This window comes from Sphaeramia orbicularis, chromosome 24, assembly GCF_902148855.1.
Source record: "Sphaeramia orbicularis chromosome 24, fSphaOr1.1, whole genome shotgun sequence".
In the NCBI taxonomy this organism is placed as follows: domain Eukaryota; kingdom Metazoa; phylum Chordata; class Actinopteri; order Kurtiformes; family Apogonidae; genus Sphaeramia; species Sphaeramia orbicularis.
In genome coordinates this window covers 10,460,946-10,467,695 of record NC_043979.1, presented here as the reverse complement: position 1 = coordinate 10,467,695, position 6,750 = coordinate 10,460,946, and the positions used below count along the sequence as shown (strand labels likewise).

At 37.2% G+C, this 6,750-nt stretch overlaps 1 protein-coding gene across 1 annotated transcript in view; it reads right to left on the bottom strand.

Annotated features, from left to right (window-relative positions):
- Positions 1-351: 351 nt before the first annotated feature.
- Positions 352-6,750, bottom strand: part of cnih3 (cornichon family AMPA receptor auxiliary protein 3) — a 131,080-nt gene continuing 124,681 nt past the window's right edge. The window contains 1 exon segment of the mRNA XM_030128581.1: positions 352-1,458. The gene's annotated coding sequence lies outside the window, so the exon portion shown is untranslated.

Below are 6,750 nucleotides of genomic sequence, written 5' to 3'. Positions count from 1 at the left end.
TAATAATAATAATAATAATAATAATAATAATAATAATAATGTGAAATGAACAGATTTTTTCTGGCCTGGTGTTAAGTACATCTACATATCCATAGAAATCATATGAAAATTACTTGTGAACTTCCTTTTTCCAATATTTATGCTACAGTCTTATTCATTGGAACAGATTAATACGGGGAATCCTTCTCATAATCACAACCCGCTGCCTTTTGATGCCAGCGTTCGCATTAGAAAAGAGGACTCTTTAGTTTAAGATGGGTCGTGGGGTCGAGCCCTCAGTATCTCACAAATAGGCTGGACATAAATAAATTCATTCCCATGATGAAAAGACAACATTTGGTCCGCGGTTTCTCTAGAAAAGATTCACATTGTTTCCCCGTTGTTGAGCAGGGTCGGATAGTTCTTTACATGTTGGAAGACCGTCACCTGTGTGGCTAGACTATCATAAATGATTTCTACTCCTAAATAGCCAAATATTGCGAGTATTGTGCAAGATCAAAGACACTATTTGTGCAAAGAATGTGCTCCTCTACTATAAAAGCTTCACCGGGTTTCTGTTTTTCAATTTTTAGAAAAGTTTCCCACAAGAGAACAACACTAGGACGACACTTAAGGAGGCATTTTCTGTATAGGATAACCTTTAGCTGTAAGATTCAGTTTGGAAATGCCTTTTGTTAAAGAATACACCAAAATGCACACGTCACAAAAGCCATTCACGTAATGTTAATGTAAAGAAAAAACACCATGAAGAGAGAACTGGCTGCTCTGGTGCTTCTTCCTCTTCTTCTATTCCTCTCCAGAGAGTGTTTCTCTTTTTCTGTACAGTGTGATCTGTCCATCTGTCCGTCCTGTTTTACCCTCGTTCGCTCACCGCTGAAGCTACGTTTTTAGGTGAGGCACCGAGGAGGAATGACTGAGGGTCGGTGAGCTGGTCTGTGCTGGGCTGGACAGTGCTTCACCATGCTGTGCCTGAGACGAAACTGTGCAAACGCTACTGTGCTCTTCATCGTCACCGTCCTCCTCCTCCTCCTCTTACACCACTGGGCTTTTAATGGCCCTGCTACTGCTACTCCAGAGGAGGAGGGTGTGTGTGGTGTATATGTGTGTGTTGGTGTGTGATACAAACGTTGGCCAGGCAGTGATGAACTCAGGTCTTGCTACGACCAGTCAAACTGTAAACAGTAGTTTTTCGGGGTTTTTTGTGTTAATCTTCAGTTTTTATGTACAGTCGAGCAGAAAACACACCCGTCTTAGTTCAGTGGAAACAAATCTGATCCCAGACCAGATATTTTTTGTTTGGCTTCCCCCACAGAGCAGATCTTTCTTTGCCTTTCTTCTTAAAACATGTAGTCTTTTTGCACTGAGTCAGTCTGTGGTTCATAAGCGTGTAACCAGGAGGGCTTTTTCTCCTTTTGCTGCTAAGTCAGTTGTTATGAGGTAACCAAGGAGTAGATCATACTGAAACACAAGAAGAAAAAGAAGAAAGAAAGAGGGAACAGGAGAGAAGACATGAGTCAACACCTCTGTGATTGGACCAGCAGGAAGAAGGTGACAGAGGAAAAATTACATAAGATTCATCTAAGGTTCTGTTTGAAGCCGTGACGCAGTCGAATAAGGCTAACCAACACTCTGTCTGTGTCTGTGTGTGTGTGGCTTCAAACATCTCATTGATCCATAGTTAGTTTTCCCCGTGATTCATCTCATTTGTGCTGTCTCATCTGCTCCCTCATTTCTGTTTGTTTGTCTACTTGAGAGATGAAAACTCCGAAAACATATTCATCTCAGTAGCTGACAGCAAACTTTTGGATGTGACATGTCTTTGAAGCCTCTGTCATAATTGCATTATTCAGACTAAATGTTGTGTACAGAAATACACTGTTTCCTAAAGGCTGAATTGTGCTTTTTATGTTTTCCTCTCATCAAGACAACTATGTCTACAGTATAGTGAATGTGCCCGTTCAGTCAGGTCAAAGGTATGTGCATTATGGTCAAGTGTATGTCCAAGCAGCCAGAGGACTAATAGTACAATAATGGTAATGCTGGTGTTTCAGGCCCCTTTAGGATGGGTTTATATGACGTAAATATTGGTTTCTAACAACTATAAAAAAAACTCTGTAAACATTTTAATTGAAGCTTTAATAAAATGTATTTTTTAACTGTCACTTTTAAGTATGTCTATAGAACTTTTCTATGAGAAAGTGTGCCTGTCCTTCAGTCCACCGCCACTACGTTTAAAGAAAAATTCCACAAAATTAAGTGCAAACATTTTCTTTGAGCCAAGAATAAACTGAAACAATTTAATGCAAATAACTGGGACCATCAAAATATTGCTGCGACCTTTTAAAAGTCCATTCTTATTACTGTGTTTAATGTGTTTTTTCCTCATTTAGCCCAAGCGTTCACTTGGACTCAAGGATGAATTGGATTTTGGTGACTATTTTGGTCAAACCTAATATCTGAGAATTGCATGAACAGATGATGATGCAGGATCGTGAACACATGTGATTGAATCAATGGTTCCTGCTAATAAATACAATAATGTTAAATGTTAAATTACGCATTTAATTATTTAGAACTAACAAACAAAAACATAACATAACACAAAGATGTCTAATAAATTGGTAATTCCTTTTCATAACTGGCAAAGTTCTGCCTCCTTCCTCATCAGTGACAACTGTTTAGTGTCACTGGAAAGACCTCTGGTGAACAAATTCCTCCCCCTGGTGGATTATCTGTGTATTGCATGTATCTAATTGTATACATCAGGTTTTTCAAGAAAAAAAAAATCACACTGATCATGTAGAGGGCTTCAAAACTTATGTATGATACGCTTGCTGTTATAGAGTTAACAGAGATGTTATTGAGTAAATGCTGTCTTCCTGTCATACTTCTAAGTTTCTACAAGTGTCACACACCTGCAGTGCCTGAAACCGGACTAAAATTACTTTAGATGAGTGAGATAGACGTGTTGAAAGCAGATATTGCTCATATTATATTGTGCATTCATTCATTTTCCAAACTGCTTTATCCTCAAGAGGGTTGTGGGGAGGCTGAACCATATCCCTGTTACCACATGATATTGCTGAATGTATTATCAAGAACTTATAGAAGCAAATATTGTATTTAATTGGCAGGACATTACACAACAGGTACCAGAAGTTTATGTATGTCTCTGGCCTGTCGTTGAGAAATGCTGGTTATTTGTTCCTACCAAACTCCACACCGGCTTTCATTAAAGACCTAATTTGTACTTGACTCCTGGCTTTTATCTGAGAATATAATTTATAAACTTGTCAAGTTCAATAGAAGGAGCTGAAAGCTGTCACAAAACCTTCCATTGGATTTTGTTGCACATGGAAAAAAATAGGTAAGAACTTAAGACTGAAGCGAAAATAAGATTCTTTATAGAAATTATTTAAAGTCAAATCACAAGTGGCACAAAAGAAGACTGAGACCTGGAGCTAAAATGTTCATATTATACAGAAAAATGTAACGCTTTCACTGATAATACATCTGTAATCTGTTTATTACAGAGGCAGCGGGGGCTGAGGAACAAACAGCTGGTACCTGTTGTTAGTTATGCACAGGCAAATTACTGTACTGTCACTTCCTCTGGCTGTTTGTTTTTGCAGAAACACTTGAGTGCTCAATTTGTGGCAAGAATTCATGACAAATACACCAAGAGGCTTCTCGTTCCGTCATAAACAATCTGATATATCAACTCACATCACAGCCTATTAATAACTAACCATTTGTCAAGGTTGTTTTAAACTGTGTCAAACATTGCAATATACAGCAACAGCACAATGTTCTTACTGTTATTTTTATTGGACCTGTTTTAATAATATACATAGAACTTTTGTTCTATGTATAATCTATCTATATATTAAAGCTAAACAAAAGCCATGAAAGCTAAACAAGTTTAAAATAATAAACATCATTGCACTGAATCCTTAAAGACACTGATACTGTAAAGTAAGTTCACACTACATTATCAGCTCTTCACTGTTTCTGTAAATCTTTAATGAGCATTTTACATTTTTAGGATTTTACCATGACCTAAAAATGTAAAACAATCCTTCCTGGCATGTTTGTCCTGTTCTCTATCATTTAGCAGAGTAAACTGCCGCTGTGGAGGAAATAAAAAACTGCAGCTGAAAATGCAAAATAAAAAGTAAAAGCTGATGAGCATCATGTAATGCAATGAGCATGTATAGAAGCTGTTAACAACACATATATATTGCAGAGTGGCTTGGTAATTTGACCAAAGCATGTTGCAGCAGAAAACGCTTTTCTTTACATAAAGCATCGACACAAAAAAATACCAACAGTCAATGTCATTCACCTGTGGAAGGAAAAATAATAAGGGATTGGAGGTAGGAACAGCAGCAGATTGGGGAATTAACTCAGTGAGCTGTGACTTGACACAAACAGATCAGCCGCTTGCTGACAGTAACTAATGATTTCAAACGTTCGCGTTCATCCCCGAGGTGTCTTCCCAGCTCCTCGCACCTCTGCTGGTGAGAGGACTACGAGTTCACTGTGTTGACTCATGAATATCCATGGACAGAGAGAAACAGACTGGCAGGAAATTAATGCAGAGCGAAAGACAGGATGGGATGTATGTGCTGAGAGAGACCAATCTGCGAAGGGATGGTTCCTCCTTGGAGACTCGACCTCTTCGTATGAAAACCCTCTGAGCGCTGGCTTCATCATTAGTAGATTGACTTGTAGCTCTTTAAACTACAGCCCCTACATGTTCACATCCTAATTAGACATTAACAAAATGTAATATATGCTAAAATATGACTTGTCATATGAGATACTGCAGCAAGGAGTAATCTAAGCCTTAAGGCTGCATCATTATGAGAAAAAATGATATTACTATTTAATTAGCTAAATGCTGTTTCATGAATATTTCTCACAATGTGTTTATTTCACTATCATATTTCCTTTTCCTGAGATTTCCAGGGATATTTTAGTAGGTAGTTTCAAGTCTAACGATGACATTTACTCATACATTTCACTTTGCTTATTATATTACGTTTAATGCGTATTATTCTCTATATTTTAAGTATTTCATTTCTCTCAGCTCTTAAAGACTGATTCAGCAATTACAGTCGTGATTTAATTCTAGTTTAATGCTGTTATCAGTCTAGAATGTCTGTATCCAACGATTACATTTCATCTCTAGCCTGTACAAATGACCCACAACCTTGACTGCATCAGAGCTGTGGTTTAAGTTAGCATGTGTTGTCTGACAAGACAGTCTGTAAAGAAGCTGTTACTACTTAGCTCACTAGGTAATTGGAAAATGTTACATTACCACGGTTTACCAGTGCGTTGCCTTTCCTTTCACCAAATTATTGAATATTAACGTAGACTTGTGTTTGATCAAATTAGATAACAGTCAAATGATGACTTAATGTCATATATACATAGGCTACATAACAAGCTAGCTGATGGAATGGATTGTGATGAAATACTGGCTTAAGGTTAAATTTGCTAATATAGCTAAATTAGAGTATTGAGTTTAGTTAATGGTCAATCTTACAAAATATTCCGGACAGCATTCTTTGATTGTCTTATTAGTATAACTTCTCTACCACAATTACACTACAACTGTCTATCCATACACAATTACAGAATTTTACACAAAATACTGGACATGCAAAATACTGCAGATAAGGTTAAAATGTACAACATCACAGTTAGCTTTAGCGTATGCATATACCTAAAGTTTGGTTGGGTTTAAAGGTGCAATATATCACATTCAACCACTGTTGGATGAGATTTTGCCGAAATCTGTGTTGTGCTGATACTTGGTGCGGTGCAGTTAGCAGACTGCCTCAAAGCAAAAGATAGCTAGGCTTCTAATATGGTTGCGCTACTGAAGTAAGCTAGAATAAAGATTTTCTTAGTCATCTAATTAGAAGTAATGGCTGTAACCGCCGTTGCATGAAATTTGTACGTAATCCATTAGAAAATTATGACTGACTCATAAATTGAAAATACAATGTAATTGAATTCTTTGAATATTTTACACTACAGTGTTATTGCACCTTAAAGCCCCAAAACAACTGGTTACCATTAGGAAAAGATCATGGTTAAATCAAGTTATGGAAACATACTCTCTCATAACAACATCATCTCTCTTTGACAGTGATATTGAGTTATGATTTGTGTTTGTAAAGTAGTTCATGTACCTGTCTTTAATTCAACCTTGAACATGTATGTCATAATCAGCTGCACTTTTGCAGGTTTGGTCTTTATTTGTTCAAGTTCGCTGAGTATGGTCTTGCAAACTCGGCGAGTACGGTCTTGGTAAGAATGGTCCCAAAGACTGACCTCTTAAGAATGCAAGTCTCTCTGTAATTGGAATGGCTGCATGCTTGTGAACTTTCCTCCCTGGCTCTGCTGTATTGTATATCGCAGGGGTGTCAAACTCATTTTAGTTCAGGGGCCACATTCAGCCCAATTTGATCACAAGTGGGCTGGACCAGTAAAATAATAACAGTGAAAAAAGTAAAATTATATTATGATCAGGTTTATATCTACAAAGTTTCCTTAAAAATCTGAATAACATGAACAACTTGAATTGTCTTAAGAAAAACAAGTGTAATTTTAACAATATTCTGCCTCGGTTTATCAGTTTATCATTTGCCCATGTGCATTACAATCGCACAAAACATTTAATAACAGGCAGAATACACTGGTCTACAATTTTTTAGAAATGATTTGCTTCAGAGA